This window comes from Giraffa tippelskirchi, chromosome 6 (genome assembly GCF_054371585.1).
Source record: "Giraffa tippelskirchi isolate mGirTip1 chromosome 6, T2T-mGirTip1v1.2.pri, whole genome shotgun sequence".
Classification (NCBI taxonomy): domain Eukaryota; kingdom Metazoa; phylum Chordata; class Mammalia; order Artiodactyla; family Giraffidae; genus Giraffa; species Giraffa tippelskirchi.
Window position 1 is genome coordinate 132,822,295 of NC_137280.1, and position 20,262 is coordinate 132,842,556.

Here is a 20,262-nt window from a genome sequence, read left to right on the forward strand (position 1 = left end):
GACTTTCTAGTCTGTTTATTTAACACCTCCCTCCTTTATCCCATCTCTGTTAGTCCTAGTTATCTGGGCCGAAAGTGATTCAGGGACGTACACAGCTGCTAATGACCAATGGAATTTTCAGAAAGCACAATTTTAGAAACAATTTGGATTACATATCCATGCTTCTCTGTATTCCCTACAACAATTTCCTGTCTGTAGAAGAATCTTGATCATACCAAGAGCTTAGCTCAAGACCATACCGCATTAAGCCCCACTTGATACTACAGTTATTTGTTTGGTCACATAGTTCCCAGCATTGCTCCTAAAAGGAACTCATTCAAACGCCATAGAAAAGAGTGTGTACTTCTGTAACAGGGAGTCATCAAATACTTTTAAGTAAGGAAAAAGCACACATTGGCCTACCTTTTGGAAAGGTAGATTTAGCCTTTTCAGGAAGAGGTATTAAAGTGACTGAAAACTAGAGGTGAGATCCAAATCCATGGTCCAGGCAAGACATGCTGAAGGTCTGAACTTGGAAAGTCCCAGGAAGATACAATCAGTAGGATTTTTTGACAATATACTAAGTAAGAGAATGACAAGGATCAAAATAACCTTTTGTTACTTAAGTGGTTCAATAGTGGCTGAAATTCTAATGCTGGGGAGAAACACTCTTAAGGGTGAGAATGGCCAATATGGAGTTCCATTAAGGAAAGTTGAATTTGGAATATTTATTAGGTATCTTCCTTTCAGGTATAAAGTGAGCAAGGAAAATAATACATCATGGAAGTCATGAATGTGGCAGAAGTATTCATGGCAAAGTAGGGGATCATGTGAGAGATGTTGCAGAGATTCAAAGGGACACGTTGAGAACTCTTCACAGTTTTCATTCCCAGAGTCACAAGACTCATTTTTACACAACTTGTTATACTCAACAAAGAAGCTGACAATGGAACCCATCAGCTGAGCCCAGGGACTCCCAGGGCTTATGCTACTAAACTTCATCTACTTACAAATATCCAAATGATGCCAGAGACAAAGTCTTCCCCTTCTGAAAGGAAACCTAAGAGCCAGCTTTCTCCCTCTGCCTTCCAGATGGCATTATACATGTCGATTAGAAATGTTCAGGAAGCGCTTTCCTCTTTGTAACCAAAAGAAATAGTTTCCTTCTTTGGAGCCTGCTCCCACTTTCTCTCCTTCCTTAAATGGAATCTGATGTGTGTTTTTTCCCCAAATTATCCATGACCAGTCCCTTGCACTGTTTGTGCTCTTGGTAGATACTGTGCAGTGGGCAGATAAGGATGGGGCTCAGTGACGTACATTTCTCTGCTGGTTTCCTTAGCAATGCCCCAGCAGGCTTGCAGCTCCCCTACAAACCTGCTTCTGAGTCAGCCTGCTTTCGGCTACAGTCCAGGCTCTGTTAGAACATCACTTGAAAAATACTAATTACTCTTTTTCCTTCATGACACTTTACAGTTTATAAAGATCTTTAATGATCTTTACTTCATTTTGCCTCCACAGTACAATCTTACAGATAAAACATTATCAATATCACCATTTTATGGGTAAAGAAATCAAGGCTCATAAAAGTTCAGTGACTTGCCTAGATTGCACATCAATAAGTCAACGGAAGAAGATGAGGCTTTAGGGGTTCATGGAGTTTGTTCGCCTTAGGCAACAGTGTCCACTGAGTCACAGCTAGATTTTGCCTTGTCTTCTGAAGACTTCATATAGAGGTTATTCCAGGCCACATAGAATAGGGGGCAGATCTTTCCTTTGAATTAGGATATGTTCATGATTTACTGGTGACACCTAAATCATGGGCAGTAATGGGAAAAGGCTTAATTCAGCCACCAGTTTGTGCCCCATGCAACATTAGTGATCAAAAAACAACTGTTTCTATCATGCTCATCATACAGCAATTGTTCTATGGTTTCATCACACGTGTGCTCCTACAGTTACTCAATGTGTAAACTTAATTTTGCTTTACCTGTTGGTTCACACTGTTATGGCTGTTTGTCAGGTATAACAATGAGTTGAATAGTTTATTGAAATAGTGTAGAGTTGGTAGAATTTGTTTTGAATAATTGATACAGTTTGGTATCCAGCTGGAATCTAAGAAAGGATGCATGTTTGCTGTCACATGGCTGTATGTATAGGAGGAACAGGAGAGAGCAACAAAAGGCTATCCCCTAGGAGATCCCTAATGGTGATGGGTGATAAAGTTACACAGCACAAACTAGGATGCTTCTACAGACTCTCTGAGGTGTGGGATTAGTATTTACATTGCAATTACTGTTGACTTGTTTAGCCCTCTTTTGAATCTCCTGACCCCTTGAGGGGAACTCTAAATTTCTAGTGTTTGAATGTAATCCACATACTCAAAAACCTGAAAACTGCTGTTCTAACTTCTCTTTCTGGCAACATCAGAGTTAGTGGGTAAGATATTCAATTGTGAAAAGTCCTTAAAAAGTCTTCAGAAAAAATTAAAAGGCCATTGAATTAAATTATCCATCCAAACTTATACTCTATTTCTAAGCTCTTGCATCTACCCCACCTGACTCACTGGCAGGAGTCTCACTACCTCACAAGACAGTCTGATTTTTCTACCACATACTATCCTATTTCTTATAATTATTGTAGAGTATTTTTCACAGTCAGTACCATTGTGGCCTGTAGGTCACAGATTCCCTCTTATTTTTGTGGACAAAGGATCACAAGCCTCTGCTTGGATCTTTCCAGAAATGAAAGCTCCATCACCCCCTGAAGTAGCACATTCTTAATATTTTCCTTTATATTGATTACTATTCTGCCTTCTTACAGCTTCCAGGAGAGACAGTTAAGCAAAAAAGATAAGGTTTAAGATTTTGGAGTCAGATAACCTGAATTTAATTGCCAGTTGTGTCACTTCCTGGTTCTGCAACTTGGGATGAATTTCTTAATACTTTGGAGTGGTAATATCACAATCTATAAATAAGGAATCTATAATAAGGAAGAATCTATAAATCTATAAATAATAAATAGTAATAATAACACCTACCTCTTGGGACTGTGATAAGGACTAATTGAAATAATGCATGTAATATTCTTATAGCACAATGCTTGGCACATAGTAGTTATTTAATTAACTGGAGCTATAGTGCAATTAGTGCTTTACACCTTGTTCTACTTAGCTTGGTCTTATGGGGTCTTGTGAAATAGATCAGTGAGCTCTTTCACATGTAAGCTTTCTCCTATATTTGAGAACTCTTCCCATCGACAATCTTGTCTTCTCTTAGGATAACTCATCTTAAGTAATACTGAAAAGTAAACACAACCCATTTCTATCACCACAAAGTAAATTAAAAGATAACAATGCTCACTATTGACAGTGTGGAGAATAAGACTTGGCTTAAGAATAAACCTGTGAGGGATTTATGATGGAGTGACAGGACATAGCAGTGCAGAGAAGGTCGAGTCAGGATCCTGATGAGTGAATTATACCTGCTCTGTGCTCTTGGGCAAGTCATTTGACTACTTCAGTATCTTCAATTGCAGAAAAGAAGAAATGAAATAAGTGTCACAACACTTGTGGTAATTAAGGAGATACATATGCAAACTGTTATGAGGAGAAGTGTTCCGCATATAATCGGCATTCAGCTGGTATTGGAAGATTTTACTACTAAGCCCCAGATATTCTGCCACCCAAAAATATTCCCAGTCTAGATAGTTGGCTAAGGCCTTTCAGCTCACAGTCGTGACAGACTCTTTAACTACTCCCTACTTCTAGTCCATCCTTGAACGTCTAGTCCTAATCATGTCCTCAGAATCCAGCAGCAGAATATAAAGAGAATAATAATTATGAATCAAAATCTATGGGAAGTGGTCAAAACAATATGTAGAGAGAGTTCATAACTTTACTTGTCTTCATTCTTTAAAAAGTAAAGGAAAATCAGCTAAATTCTCACCTATTATATAAAATGAGGAAAAGAGTAAAAAAGACAGGATAGGAAGTCATAAATGTGATAAATGAACAATAAATTAGCTTAGTAGTAAATAAAATGTAAAGAAGTGATTGATATAGCCAAAGCCAACTTGTTGGAAAAAACTAACAAATGGCCAACAAACAGCAAATCTAATTTGAAAACTAATAAAATTAGAAATGAAGCAGGAAATAGAGCATCCAGGATAATAGGAAAAAAATTATCAGCAAACATTTTGCACAGTTAAATGGTAATTATTTTAAATTCTATGTGAAATGAATTATTTTCTCAAAATCAAGGGAATTATCACTTACTGAATACTGATCAGTAAGTAAGCACCCAATCACAGCACTGAATGTTTTATGTGCATTCCTTCCTTGTGTCACTGTGATAACCCCAAGAGATGAATATTTGTCCTCCTTTTAAGGACAAGAACTGAAGCTTTGAGAGATGAAGCTATTTATCTAAGATCACCCAACTACTAGGACATGCAGCTGGAATTCAAATTCAGATCTGCAAGGCCTATATACTATTAATACTTTCCCATGTTTTCATTCCTAAAAATGTAAAATATCAGAATAGTCACAATAAAGAAGAAGAAATTTTAATATCTAGTAATGAAATATGTTCAAAAATTGTTCACACATCACACACACATAACTGGCTAAGCTTGTTCAGATCAAAACTTCTCTAAACTTTCAAATAGCAAATAGTAACCTAACTACCAATTTCATTCCCCAAGAAGAAAATAACAGCATACTACTATAAAAAGAAAAATTGTTTTTATTCCCAATTGTGATTAGAGTACACACATACACATGCACCAATGGTGACATTTCCCCTTATAGATGCAAACTGTTCAATAAAAAAGCAAATTGAATAAAGCAATAAATTATGACATGCTAGAAGATGTCAGAAGAATATATGTATACTAGAAGAAAAAACAAAAAAGAAATATATTCTAATTACTATTTTCATTTCAAAAGCTTCTTCACAAAAAAATCCCATTGATAGGGCCAACAATACATTTGACAGAACCTTAGACCCACTCCTGATTTTTGGATGGTTTAAAAATAGTAAAGGGCAGCATGACAACATGACAAGCTCCATAGACTTGATCTCCAATGAAACCGGTGAAGATTATATAAAAACAAAAACAACAATTTAAAGTCTCTGGAAATGGTCCCAAGGAAACACAGCAAATGAAATTTACTGAAAATCTATTAAAGTTTGATAATAATAGCAAGTCTGGCATTTCAACTGAGACATACTCTCTTCTCCCTCTGAAATCATGAGATGGAAACTCTGCTCCAGACTGGCACAGATAGAAAAACAGGGCTCCCTTTCCCTTGGCTCCCAGTCAAAGGGCTATCCTCCCAGGAGGAGCAGACTGTTGGCACTTTTCATTCTGCCTGCAGCTACCTGTTGGTAGGGCTAAGTTTCAGGTAAATGCCACTGAGAGGTGAGTGCTCTCTTCCTCCACTCACCCTCCATTGGTGGTATGAAGGCTTTATGTTGGGTATGTTGCCTCTGAGAATAGTGGAGCCCCAACAGCCCTTGCCCTAAGTGGGTATGTCTGTGCAGGAGAGGCAAGCTGAGAAGACCGGGGCTACTGCTCCCACCTCCACCAGCAGTTCAGCTAAACAGTGATGGTATCACTCAGGGAAAAAAGGTTCATTATCCCCACCCTCAGGTCCAGAACCACCTCAGATATTTTGCTTGAGGAAAGAAGCAGGCCACAAAGTCAGTCAGTTCAGTTCAGTTGCTGAGTCATGTCCGACTTTTTGCGACCCCGTGAACCGCAGCACGTCAGGCCTCCCAGCCCATCACCAACTCCTAGAGTTCACGCAAACCTATGTCCACTGAGTCGGTGATGTCATCCAACCATCTCCTCCTCTGTCATTCCCTTCTCCTCCTATCTTCAATCTTTCCCAGCATCAGGGTATTTTCAAATGAGTCAGTTCTTTGCATCAGGTGCCCAAAGTATTGGAGTTTCAGCTTCAGCATCAGTCCTTCCAATGAATATTCAGGACTGATTTCCTTTAGGATGGACTGGTTGGATCTCCTTGCAGCCCAAGGGACTCTCAAGAGTCTTCTTCAACACCACAGTTCAAAAGCATCAATTCTTCAGCACTCAGCTTTCTTTATAGTCCAACTCTCACATCCATACATGACTACTGGAAAAACCATAGCTTTGACTAGACGGACCTTTGTTGGCAAAATAATGCCTCTGCTTTTTAATATGCTGTCTAGGTTGGTCATAAATTTCCTTCCAAGGAGCAAGCATATTTTAATTTCATGGCTGCAATCACTATCTCCAGTGATTATTGAGCCCCCCAAAATAAAGTCTGTCACTGTTTCCATTGTTTCCCCATCTATTTGCCATGAAGTGATGGGACCAGATGCCATGATCTTAGTTTTCTGTACATTGAGCTTTAAGCCAACATTTTCACTCTCCTCTTTCACCTTCATCAAGAGGCTCTTTAGTTCTTCTTCGCTTTCTGCCATAAGGGTGGTGTCATCTGCATATCTGAGGTTATTGATATTTCTCCCAGCAATCCTGATTCCAGCTTGTGTTTCTTCCAGCCCAGCGTTTCTCATGATGTACTCTGCATATAAGTTAAATAAGCAGGGTGACAATATACAGCCTTGATGTACTCCTTTTCCCGATTTGGAACCAGTCTATTGTTCCATGTCCAGTTCTAACTGTTGCTTCCTGACCTGCATACAGGTTTCTCAAGAGGCAGGTCAGGGGGTCTGGTATTCCCATCTCTTTAATAATTTTCCAGAGTTTGTTGTGGTCCACACAGTCAAAGGCTTTGGCATAGTCAATAAAGCAGAAGTGGATGTTTTTCTGGAACTTGCTTGCTTTTTTGATGATCCAATGGATGTTGGCAATTTGATCTCTGGTTCCTCTGCCTTTTCTAAAACCAGCTTGAATATCTGGAATTTCACAGTTCACCTACTGTTGAAGCCTGGCTGGGAGAATTTTGAGCAATAGTTTACTAGTATCTGAGATGAGTGCAATTGTGCGGTAGTTTGAGCATTCTTTGGCATTGCCTTTATACTGCCCCCACCTCCACCAGGAGTTCAGCTTCTAAAGTGGCGGCAACAGGGGAAAAAGGTTCATTATCCCCACCCTCAGGTCCCAAACCACCTCAGATATTTTGCTTGAGGAAAGAAACAGGCCACAAAATAGATAGATCCTAATCTCTTTCCAAAAGAACTGACTTCACTTGGAATACAATGTAGAGAAGTTCAAGCCTAAGGACGTTCTCCAGAACAGTGAAACTGTGGTTAAAGGCAATTGGGAAGAGATTGGTAGATTCATTCGATTTATAGCCTGAACTGTAAACCAGCTAGTTGTCCAAGAGAACCAGGGAAAGGCACAGCCGGAGACATGTAGGGACAGAACAAATCACAGACTATTTCTTCAAAAGAGACAAATTTGGATGGTTTCATCTATAGAGCAATTTATATCCCAGGACATTTTTTAAACCACAGAGTGATCAATCTGTGGTTAATGGAGTTTAACAGTTGGTTGTGGACAGAGAAAACGATAGTCAAAGAAAGCCCTGCCAAAACCTCTATCAGCCCAAGATGACAGCAGACATATACAAGGCTTCAGCCCCCAAGAAGCATAATCAGAGGCTTAACACTGTGCATAAGGGAAATAGAATTCACTAAATAATCAAGCCAGTCAATAAGCAAACAGCAATGAAAACAAAGAGGGGAGAAGGCAGTGTCGAGTGGCTACAATATTACCTACAATATTTGGTTTCCAACAAAACCGCAAAGACATGCAAAGAAACAGAGAAATATAATACATACACTGAGGAAAAAAGCAGATAGAATAAACTGCCTATGAGATAATCAAGTGTCAGATTTAACAGACAAAGCATTCAAAGTAGCCATCAAAAATATGTTCAAAGAACTAAAGAAAACCATGAATAAAGAGGTAAAATATGATGACAGTGTTGCATTGACTAGAGAATACTAGTAAGGAGAAAGACACTATTTTTAAAAGTAATTAAATGGACATTCTAGAGTTGAGAGTATAATAGTGGAAATGAAAAATTCACTAGAGATGTTCAACAGCAGATTTGAACTGCAAAATAAAGAATTAGCATACATGAAGGTGTAAGGTATAGTTCGGGCCAAGGCAGAAAAGAAGAGACAACCTCAACGGAAGTAGGTTACCTTTATTCAGGCAAGGAGGGGCGACAGTCGGCCTAACGACCAGGCCAAGCGCCAGAGGGATCAGGGAGCCTTCATATTTAAAGGGAAGTTTGTGGAAGCGATAAGGGAAACATTAGTCAGGCGGGATGTTTTGGGTATTCTTTAGTTGAGATGGCATTTGTAGTTGAACAGGGGGTGGGAGGTTTTGGGAAGGGGGTGATAAGTCCCAGGTAGATGCAACCGGCTGGGAGCATCAGGGCTCCCAGCAAGTACTGGGAGTTATTTCTGGCTTTCAGTTCTTTCCATTGATCTATATGTCTATCCTTATGTTAGTACTGGACTGTCTTGATTATCATTGTTTTCTATTAAGTTTTAAAATTGGGAAGTTTTAACTCCTCCTAGTTTGTTCTTTTTCGATAGGGCTGTGAATATTCTGTGTCTATTACAATTCTATATGATCTTTTTTAAAGAAAATTTACTTTATTTTTGTCTGTGGTGGGTCCTCCTTTCTGGCCTGTGGACTTTCTCTAGTTGTGGTGAGTGGCAGCTACTCTCTAGATGCAGTGCGCAGGCTTCTCACTGCAGTGGCTTCTCTTGTTGCAGCGCGTGGTTTCTAGGCACAGAGATGGTTTCTAGCATCTCCAAAGTTAGATGATTCAGCAAGGGCCTTTGAAACCGTTGTTTTCTTTTCTAGGCCCAAAGACTCCTTCAGAAGGGATATAGATATTATATAGTCCAAAGAACACAGAGAAAAAAGAATGAAAAAAAAGAACAATATCAATGGTATTTGCAATGAACAATCTAAAATGAAATTAAGAAAATAATTCAATTACCATAGCATCGAAAGAATAAAATGCTGAAAATAAGTTTAACAAAAGACATGCAAACTTGTACTCTGAAAACTATAAAACAATATTGAGAGAAATATGAAAGAGTCTAAATAAATGGCAAACATCCCATGTTCATTATCACAAGACTTAATATTACAAGCTAGCAATATTCTCCAAATTTAGCTACAGAAGCAACACAATTCCTGTCAGAATCCCACTGGACTTCTTTGTATAAATTGATAAACTGATGCTAAAATTCATACGGGGGGCTTTCCACCTTGCTATGCAAGGGACACCAGTTCAATAGCTGGTCTGAGAAGATCCCACATGCCATGGAGCAACTAAGCCCATGAACCACAACTATTGAGCCAGCACTCTAGAGACCACGAGCCACAACTACGGAGCCCACACGCAGCAACTCCTTAAGCCTCTGTGCCTAGAAACCACGCTCTGCAACAAGAGAAGCCACTGCAGTGAGAAGCCTGCGCACTGCATCTAGAGAGTAGCTGCCACTCACCACAACTAGAGAAAGTCCACAGGCCAGAAAGGAGGACCCACCACAGACAAAAATAAAGTAAATTTTCTTAAAAAAGATCATATAGAATTGTAATAGACACAGAATATTCATAGCCCTATTGAAAAAGAACAAACTAGGAGGAGTTAAAACTTGCCAATTTTAAAACTTAATAGAAAACAATGATAATCAAGACAGTCCAGTACTAGCATAAGGATAGACATATAGATCAATGGAAAGAACTGAAAGCCAGAAATAACTCGTATGTCTGCGGTCCATTGATTTTAGGTAAGGATGCCAAGATCATTCAATTTAAAAACACTATCTTTTTTTTTAACAAGTAGCATTGTAACAACTGGATAGTCACCTGCAAAAGAATGAAGTTGGATGGACTCCTACCTCACATCACCTACAAAAATTAACTCAAAATGTATTAAAGGCTTAAAATCTAAAAGCTGAAACAACAAAATTCTTAGAAAAAAACATAGGCATAAATCCTTATGAACTCAGATTTGGAAATGGATACTTAAATACAACACCAAAATCATAAGTAACAAAAGAAAAAATAGGCAAGCTGGAGTTCTGCAAAATTAAAAGCTTTTGTGTTGCAAAAGACACTACTAAGAAAGTGAAAAGACAATCCATAGAATGGGATAAAATATTTGCAAAACATATATCTGATTAGGAATTTGTATCTAGAAAATGTAAAGAAGTCTTTCAACTCAATAAGAAGTTGAAAGACTCAATTTAAAAATAGATAAAAGACTTGAACAGACATTTCTCCAAGGAAGATATACAAATGGCCAATAAGCACATAAAAACATACATGACAGTATTAGCCATCAGAGAAAGGCAAATCAAAACCACAAAGAGATTTTACTTCACCCCTAATAAAACAGTTACAATAAAAAAGCCAGATAATGACAGGTGTTGGTGAGAATGTGGCAAAATTGGAACGCTCATATACTGCCAGTGGGAATGTAAAATAGTATAGCCACTTTGGAAAGCAGTCTGATAGTTCCTCAAACAGTCCATCATAGAGGTACCTTATGACCCTGCAATTCCGTTCCTAGGTATATACCCAAGATAGTAAAAACAAATGTCCACACACAAGTTTGTACACAAGTTTATAGGAGGGTTATTCATAATAGCCAAAAGGTGGAAACAACCAAAGTATCCATCAGTTGGTGAATGGATAAACAAAAAGTGGTATATCCATACAAAGAACAGTGCTGGGCCACAAAAAAAAAAAAATGAAGTACTTTTACATGTTACAACATGGATGAACCTTAAAGATATGCTGGGTGCAAGAAGTCAGTCACAAAAGACCACATATTATATAATATCTGTAATACGAAATTTGGAATAGACACAAAGTGGATTAGTGGTTGCCCAAGTCTAGAGCAGACAGAGAAGGCAGAAGGTGATGATAGCTAAAGGGTGTTCTTTTTGAAGTCATGAAACTGTTCTAAAATTAACTGTGGTGATGGGTGCACATATTTGTGAATATACTAAAGAAACACCTGTATCAATTTTCTAAGTCTGCCATAACAAAATATCACAGACTGGATGAATTAAGCAACAGAAATGTATTATCTCACCATCTATAGGCTAGAAGTTCACAAACAATGTGCTGGCAGGATTGGTCTTCTCTGAGACCTCTCTCCTTAGCTGGCAGATGGCCACCTTCTAGCTTCTTTGTCTGCATATGGTCATCCTTCTGTGCATCTGCACTTTTGGTGTCTCTTCTTTTTTATAAAGACACCGGCCGTAATGAATTAGGATCCCACCCTAGTGGCCTCATTTTAAACAATTGTCTCCTTGAAGACTTTATCTCCAAATATGGCTACATTCTGAGGTCTTGCAAGTTGGGACTTCAAAATATAAAATTTGAAGGGACATAATTCTTCCGTAACATCATCAAACTGTAGACTTTAAAAGAATGAATTGTATGATCCATGAATTATATCTTTAAAAAACTGTTTTAAAATAGCATAATAATGCTCTCTTAACATGATAAAAAAATCTTTCACCAAAGACAAAATTATACTTTATTAGAGAAACATTAATTATTCTCCTTAAAGGTGAAACTTTGATATTATAGAACATTTTGATGAAAACTGGAGTGAATGGGTAACATATGGGATAAGAGAAGAAAAGGATAGTTATAAATTCTTGGATAAAAAGAAAGTTATATAAGAAAAGTGATGACCTCCCCATGATACTACACCTGGCATTGCCTTGTGTCACATTTAATCATAATATTGATTCACTCATTTATCCAATTCTTTGAGCAGTTACTAGGTGCTAGGCACTCTTCTAGCTATATGGCATACACTTGTAAACAAAGTGATCCTTGTTGTCCTAAACCTTACACTCTAGAAAAGAGTAGGAATATAGAAACAAACTGAGACATAAAGTAAAATAAACTCAGTAGGTTAGAAGGTAATAAGTGCTATTGAGAAATTAAAAGGCTTAACAGAATGAAGGGACCTAAAAATGCTAGAAAGGTCAGGAGAGGGGCAGGTTGAAAGGGTGTTGGCTATAGAAACACTTAGGAGAGGAGTGCTTCATTCTGATGCCACAGCCCTTGTGAAGACTCTAAGGTAAGAATGAGTCTGAGATGCTTGGCAAATAGAAGACCAACATGGCTGAAAAGGTGTAGACAAAGCAGAGAGTAGTAGGAGACTAGATCAGAAGGTATTGAGAATCAGATGCTGCAGGGCTTTGAAGGGCATTATAAGGACTTGAGCTTTGTTCTCCAGGTAAGTTGAGAAACCGCCACAAGGTTATGAGCAGAGACATGACAAAATCTTTCTTGCATTTTAGAAGGAGCTCTCTGGTTGCTCTAAAGATTAGAACGAAGGAGGCAAGAGTAGAAACAAGGGGACTTTGAGGAGCTATTGCATGCAAAAGTAACAAAGACTGGATGTAGATTTTGTTATTAAAGCAACAGTGTTTACTGTACATATGGAGAGGATGAAGAGACAAAGTAGAAGCAGGGGTGATATGAGTTGAGTCACCATCTTCTATAAAAAGGAGTCAAGTATATAATATCTAAAATAAATAAAGAAAAGCAGTAAAGGCAAGCCTTTCAAAAATATTAAGTTAGTTAAAATAAGAGATAACTGAAAATAGTTTCAAATGATTGCTACTAGAGAGAGACTCTGGGGAGGAGGGACAAGGGACAGCTGCTTCTTATTCCAAGCCTTCCACTTCATTTTTTACCCATATGAATGTATTACTTTGATGATTTTTTTTAGAAAGGACCAGGACAAGGTTGGCATTTGACTTCAGAATTAACGTTGGATTGGGGAATTGTACAATTGCAACAGTTACAAAGGAAGAAATCTAGCTGTTGGGAAAGTGTATGTACAATATCATTATTTGCAGAAGGCAGAATGCTTAGTTGAAGTAAGAGTCAACTAAAATATTTCAGCAATGTGATCAGATAAAGAAGCTTTTTGTTTTGTTTTGTTTTTACTTTCTGGCTAGAATAATATCTTGTTTAATAACTGTTTCTCTTAAGTAAAGTAGAATTGTCTTCACTGCCAATTAAGGCTAAATTCAACACTCAGCTATAGTCAGTGCTAATATCCTAGAGACTTGTTCTTTTTAATTCTTAAAAACTAAATGACCATACAACTTTATCTGTGATTTAATAGTATTTACTGCTCTGAGTTCCTCTGGCAAGAAAAAGGCATCGTATTCTTTCCTCCTGGATATTTTTGGTTTAGAAGCAATTGCTGACCTGACCAACATGCAGTTCAAGCACATGCTATGTTCTGGTCAAAAGTCAAGGGCAGGTCACTAACAATGGCTTTTAATATTCACCTCCCCTACTCTGGAAAGGAGAGTAGAAAGTAGCTCTGGTCAATAAATCATGCATTCATCCAAACATCTACTTATTCATTCATCCACTCATTCAAATCCTTACTGGGCAAGCTGGGCCTCAAGATTCAGGGGGAAAGACTTTATGTTACTCTTGCCTGCCAGTGGGCTGCGTGAACAACATATTTAAGGACAATTACAGTACACTGCAGGCTTCCCTGGTGGCTCAGTGGTAAAGGATCCACATGCCAATGCAGGAGATGCAGGAGAAGCAGGTTCAATCCCTGGGTTGGGAAGATCCGCTGGAGAAGGAAATGGCAACTCACTCCAGTATTCTTGCCTGGGATATCTCATGGACAGAGGAGTGTGGCAGGATACAGTCCATGGGGTAGCAACAGAGTTGGATGTAACTTAGCAACTAAACAACAATAACAACAACAGTAGGACAAAGAGAGAGGATTGCCCAGAGTGCTCATAGAGGCATCTGTTAGTAGGAGTGGAAAGTGTTGGAAGAGGGAGTGATAAAAGAGTCAGGAAAGGAATTTGATTGTATTGGCTGAGTTAAAGTGATAGGACATTGAGCAATTGTAAAGGAGGGAAAGGGCAAACTAGAGTGCTCTGGAGCATCTACAAAGAGAGGGTATGTGTGTTATTCAGTGTTCTAACCTCAAATGGCCATAGGAGCCAGAGATAATATGAATGAGTGGACTCAGTTGGGTCCTGAGAACAAGGGGGAGTACTGCAGACTGTGGAAACTGAGGAGGGTGTGCTGCACTCAAAGAGAACAGCCCTCCATGGCTCCAGTGATCAATGCTAGGCAGGACCTCGTGTTCCTGTAAATCTTCATTTTTCAACAGAAATACAAATCTGTACTGCGGTGCATGTATGAAATTAATTGTTAGTCTATTCCAATGCCTTAAAATTATAATATTGACATCTATTGTGCCTTCTCTTTTTCCTCTGGCAAAATCTATGACTGATTGCAATCTGAGAGCTGTTAGTGCATTCCCTCTTGTATCAATATATTGGTTGAGTTGTTCTACTCTATGGCACGACTGCAGCGACTTAGCAGCAGCAGCAGCATGCCACCTTAAACACATCACTGAGGCTGTTCTAAGCTTCAGTTTCCACATCTTTAATAATAATAGGGGGGCGGGCTGGCCAGCCGGCCGGAGGGGCGGCAGTGTCCCTGCGTGAAGCGGGACGACCCGGAGTTGTGTCAGTGAAGGAATCTAGCCCGGGGGCCGAGCCGGCTGCGCCCTCCGCCGCGAGCGCCGGTAGCGCGGGGCGAGCTCCGGACGGCGCGCGGCCCAGGCAGCGGCTCCTGCTCGGCCGGCCCTCCATGCCGCAGGGGCCCCCACCGCCGCCGCGCCTCCCCCCGGCAACCGCGCCCCCGATCCTCGCCCCTGGTCCGGGACAGCGCCGGCGCTTGGCACAGACAGCACTCCAGACCCTGGCCACTTTCAGGACTATCTCTGTGAATTCCCAGGGCTTATTCCACTAGAAGCAAGATGGCTGAACTCAATACTCATGTGAATGTCAAGGAAAAGATCTATATAGTTCGATCAGTTGTTCCCAACAAAAGCAATAATGAAATAGTCCTGGTGCTACAGCAGTTTGATTTTAATGTAGATAAAGCAGTGCAGGCCTTTGTGGATGGCAGTGCAATTCAAGTTCTAAAAGAATGGAATATGGAAGGAAAAAAGAAGAACAATAAGAGAAAACGAAGTAAGTCCAAGCAGCATCAAGGCAACAAAGATGTTGAAGACAAGGCAGAGAGGCCCGAGGAAGGGCCCATGCAGCCACCACAGCCCCAGATACAAAGTGGCCACATCAACGGCTGTGAGAAGGACAGCTCATCCACTGATTCTGCCAGTGAAAAACCAGCCCTCCCCCTTCATGAGAAAAAGATCTCAATACTCGAGGAACCTTCAAAGGCACTCCGTGGGGTCACAGAAGGCAACAGACCACTGCAACAGAAACTGTCCTTAGATGGGAACCCCAAACCTATACATGGAACACCAGAGAGGTCAGATGGCCTACAGTGGTCAGCTGAGCAGCCTTGTAACCCAAGCAAGCCTAAGACAAAAACATCTCCTGTTAAGTCCAATGCCCCTGCAGCTCATCTTCAAATAAAGCCAGATGAGTTGGCAAAGAAAAGAGGCCCAAATATTGAGAAATCAGTGAAGGATTTGCAACGCTGTACTGTGCCTCTAACTAGATATCATGTCATGATCAAGGAAGAAGTAGATAGTTCCGTGAAGATCAAAGCTGCCTTTGCTGAATTACACAACTGCATCATTGACAAAGAAGTTTCATTAATGGCAGAAATGGATAAAGTTTAAGAAGCCATGGAAATCCTGACTGCTCTTCAAAAGAAAGCAGAAGAACTAAAAAGACTTACTATCTAGCCAGTCAGATGGCAGAGATGCAGCTGGCCGAACTCAGGGCAGAAATTAAGCACTTTGTCAGCAAGCGTAAATATGATGAAGAGCTCGGGAAAGCTGCCCGGTTCTCCTGTGACACCGAACAGCTCAAGGCCCAAATCATGCTCTGCAGAGAAATTACACATCCAAAGAACAACTATTCCTCAACAACTCCCTGCAGCCCCCTGCTGCCGCTGCTCAGCGCTCACGCAGCCACCTCTGGGAAACAGAGTAACTTTACCCGAAAGTCATCGAGTCACAACAAGCCCTCCGAGGGTAAAGCAGCAAACCCCCAAATGGCGAGCAACCTTCCCAGCACTGCTGACAGCTCTCACCAGGCCATGCCAGCTAATAAGCAGAATGGGTCTTCTAGCCAAAGACGAAGATTTAATCCGCAGTATCACAACAACAGGCTAAACGGGTCTGCCAAGCCCCAGGGCGGTGGTAATGAAGCCGATCTGATGGCGAAGAGCAACAACCGCCACGAACACAGAAGACAGCCACACAACGGCTTCCATCCCAAAAACAAAGGCGGCGCCAAAAACCAAGAGGCCTCCTAGGGGACGAAGACCCTCGAGGCCCCCGCCCACCCGGAGAAGCCCCGGCTAGGGTAGCACGGCGCAGACAACGCGGACGCCAGGCCTTTCCGGGGCAGCGTGGCCAGGGTCTCCCAGTGCAACCTCTGCCCCACCAGAATAGAAGTTTCCACAGATGCCGAGGTGCTCTCTGTCCCGGGTGTGACGTTGGTGGCCTAAGCGTGGGGAGAGGGAAAAAAGAGCCGTTTTTCACTCAGTTTCGGTTCCCGGCCCGAGGTGCTGACCCAATTCGCTGCCAAAAGAGAGTCAATCTGAATACACAAATACTGTACGGCTGTGTCATCCTCTTAATCATTTTTACTAATTCTAATAATCAGCTCTATCTTGCTTCATAACTTTCATGGCTTTGCTTGATCTGTTGGCGCTTTTTCTCGTCAACACATTGCAGCATTTTAGCCAGGCAGTATTTACTCATTTGTTAGGAAAATCAAGATGTGGCTGAAGATCAGAGGCTCAGTAGCAACCTATGTTGTAGCAGTGATGTCAGTCCACTGATTGTCTTTAGAGAGTTTATGTTGAAAACAAAATTCTTATTGATCAGACAAACATGATCTGCTGAAAACACATGCGCTTTTGTAGAGTTTAACATCTGGTGTTTTTCTGAAAAATATGTATATATACATATATTGCTTTATTTGAAACAAATTAAAATATGCTGCATTTGAAAAAATAATAATAATAGTACTTAATCTAGTTATTAAAATCACAGGTTTTTGTGAGAACTAAATGAAGAAACATGTACAGCTAGACCCTATTGAAAATGCTGCTTTGTTATAAAGTCATCTTAGATATATTTTTATTAAAATGTACTGCATATTGATATAAATCATTGTAGTAAATTACATATAATGAATCATTACAGTGCTCTCTATACACACACATTTGTTTTCCATCAATGAGAGCTCAAGAACGGCCTGCATAGAAGGTACTGATCAAGATATAGAGTCTACTCTGCTTTTAATTTCCTCAGTGCCATTTATTTCACATTCTGGCAAGCAATGTTGACCCATAACAGCTGACCAAGACTGGGTAGTATCAGGGTTGGGCACCCCTAAGGGTAACAAAGGACAGGTGTCAATCTATATGCTGAAATGCAAGTGTCACAGCAGCCCCAGGAGGCAGCTCAGAGGATGCACATGAGCCAGCATCTGCCTTCACTGCAGACCTGGAGGAGCAGGAAGAATGGCCCTGCAGCCCAGGAGCATCAGCCAGGAACTGAATTAAAGGACACTGGTAGAAACTGTGATGAAAGACACATGATGGTTTCAGGGAACTTGAAAATACCAGAACATCAGTCAACAATGAACAGTGTATATAAGCATCTCTAAGGGGTATACCCCTGAGATCTTAATTTACTCAGCAACCCCATTTCCAGGAATTCCTACTTTGAGCTAAATGAGGTGTATATGTTAAGTGTTCAGCATAGATGATGGCCCTAGAAATGTGAGCTTTTATTATTATATGCTTGATATGGCTGGATAATGAAGTATATATTAAAAGGTGATTAAAACATGAGACTGAAAAGACAGATGGCCAGAGACCAGATCACAAAAGGTCGTAGAAACTATGCTAGAGAGTTCAGGCTTTCACCAACGAGTTGGGAATGCACTGGGGGATTTTAAGCAGTATATCAACCACCTCTGTTAAATGTGATATATAACAAATAACTCACTACTTTCACTCAAATATAGAATGATTGACAGGAAACTGAAATACATTCAGTCGATTTTTTAGTTCTCTCCCGTGTGACAATGCATACGCCAACTACAGTCTTTAGAATCTGTCTTTAATTAACAGCATATGTCCCAGGGGAGAAGTGAAATTCAGATTCCATATGCTCTTTCAAAACAATGACACTGCTTCTGAACTTTGCATACTGATGGCTGCTCTAACATAGCATCAGCAGAAGACAAGGACAAAGAAACCTCATAGGAAAAATGACATCCTCACATACTTGAACCACAACCTCGTCAGTAGACACCAGAAATGAATCAAAGAGAGTATTAGTTCTGCTTTTTGCTCTCTGAAAACAACAGCTGGCAGAGGCAGGACAGGGCAAGAAGTGGGTGGTGGGACAGAAGAAAGCTGCATTTTGCTGACAGAAATAGCTTCTGGGTAAGGTCTAACACACAAGTACTAAATGATCCCACAAAGGTGGTGAAGGAAATCTTTCTAACCCTTGGTTTGAATAAGATCGCAGCATTTTGGCCTCAGTTTCTCTCCTTATTTCTGGTTCATAGCACAAGGTGAGATGAAATGCCAGCTTATGTTCATGAGATCATCTCCCTGGCAGTTCTTAAACTTCCTAGTCCCAAAACCACAAACGGCCCAGGAAACTAACACTGAGTGAGCACCTGCTAACCTGCTATCTGCTGGGTATTTTCCTAACATCAAACTCAGAAGATTGTCCAGTCTTTTTCTACTTGTCTCTTCCCTGTACTGCCCCTACTGCCCACCCCTTCACAACCATCTGTCTTTATCCATAAGGCAGAACAGTTCTGAAAATGGTCAGTGGTCAGATAGTTGCACAATGAGTATATTTTGTTGTTGCCCCAAGTCTAGAATTCAGCAATGACCTCCTGCATCCCGAGCTGGGATACATTCCAGTTGATGCCTAATACATTAAGTAACTCACTTTGAAAACACACTGTTGGATATTGAAAATGACATAAATCCAAGCAGAAGAGCAAGAGATTGAACAGGGCTCCTGCAGAAGAAGCACTAGAACCTCATATTCTGTCCCTTTTGCTCCAGAGTAATTATAGGTGAAACTATTGGGAGGTGTCTGGGGAAGTCAGTATAACGTTTGAGTTTATTAAAATCTTTGAGAAGGTTTTTCCCTCTGCTTCTCTTAGACAGGTTGTGGCTGGGTACCATGCAGCAAACAAAATTTCCTGTGTTCTTCCAGATAAAATGATCTCTGTGTTCTTTTAAATCACCCAGGACCCCAAGAAGTCATAACCATTGAAGGGTTTAATTTTGACAACCTAACACACTGTACACATATTAGTAATTATTACTGAGGTAAGGATTATTACTTAAGACATACTTCAATAAGGTGGTGTGATAGAAGCTGATAATTACCCATCGTCACTTCTCCCTTAGTAATGAAACCTGATCTTATTGGGAGCATCAGCATGCACTGATGCAAAACTACTTTTTCCAGCATCACCTTAAAAAAGCAGTAGCCAGGTAACCAAATATAAGATAAGGCTTTCAGGATGGCTGCTAAATTAGTAGGAGGCTCTTTTGCATTTTTCTCATCCCTCCTTCTTCCTGCCTGGAATATAGACTTGATGTCTGGAGTTATAGTGGCCACCTTGCACCTTGAAGTTGGAAGTCACATGCTAATGATGATAGAACAAAATGTTAGAAGCTTAGGGTACAGATTGTGTCACAGAACATTAATAACTATAGAAATTCAGCCTCCAGACTGCCTATGGATGAGAGAAAATAAACCTCTCCATCTTGTTAAACCATGTTATTTCAGGTTTCTGTTATTAGCCCTCAAATACAGTCCCTAACTGATTCATCTTTCATGTAGTAAAAAAAGAAAAACAGAGCACAAAAATAATATTTAATAAGGATGTTAAAAAAGAACATTGTAAAATTCTCTAGTTTTCAGAACATGGTGCATTTCTGGGGAGGGAATTACTTGATGAGTGCCAAGGGATAACTGTGATGTCCAAGCTGGCTAGTGGATGGGGTTCTTATATGAGAAAGCTGCAAGATCCAGCAGGTTTTGCCTGTGGCTTTCAAACACTCTGCCCTTTATAACGATTTTAAGCCTGCATTATTTATCAATGTTGAATTTGCCTGGTCTATAGGAGAAATGACTGATCCTTGGACAATGTTTCCCACATGGGGCCTGGGAGATTTCTGAATCTATTTAATGAAAAATGGAATGACATCGCATAACAAGTTCAAATTCATTCAAGTCAACATCAA

The 20,262-nt window shown here is 40.2% G+C and overlaps 1 protein-coding gene and 1 pseudogene across 2 annotated transcripts in view; one reads left to right on the top strand and one right to left on the bottom strand.

The window, feature by feature from the left end:
- SH3TC2 (SH3 domain and tetratricopeptide repeats 2) overlaps positions 1-20,262 on the bottom strand; it is a 364,632-nt gene that overhangs the window by 27,046 nt on the left and 317,324 nt on the right. The window lies entirely within an intron of this gene.
- Positions 14,556-16,473, top strand: LOC145511102 (SPATS2-like protein pseudogene; annotated as a pseudogene). Its single transcript, XR_014057506.1, has one exon. The product of XR_014057506.1 is annotated as an SPATS2-like protein pseudogene (transcript).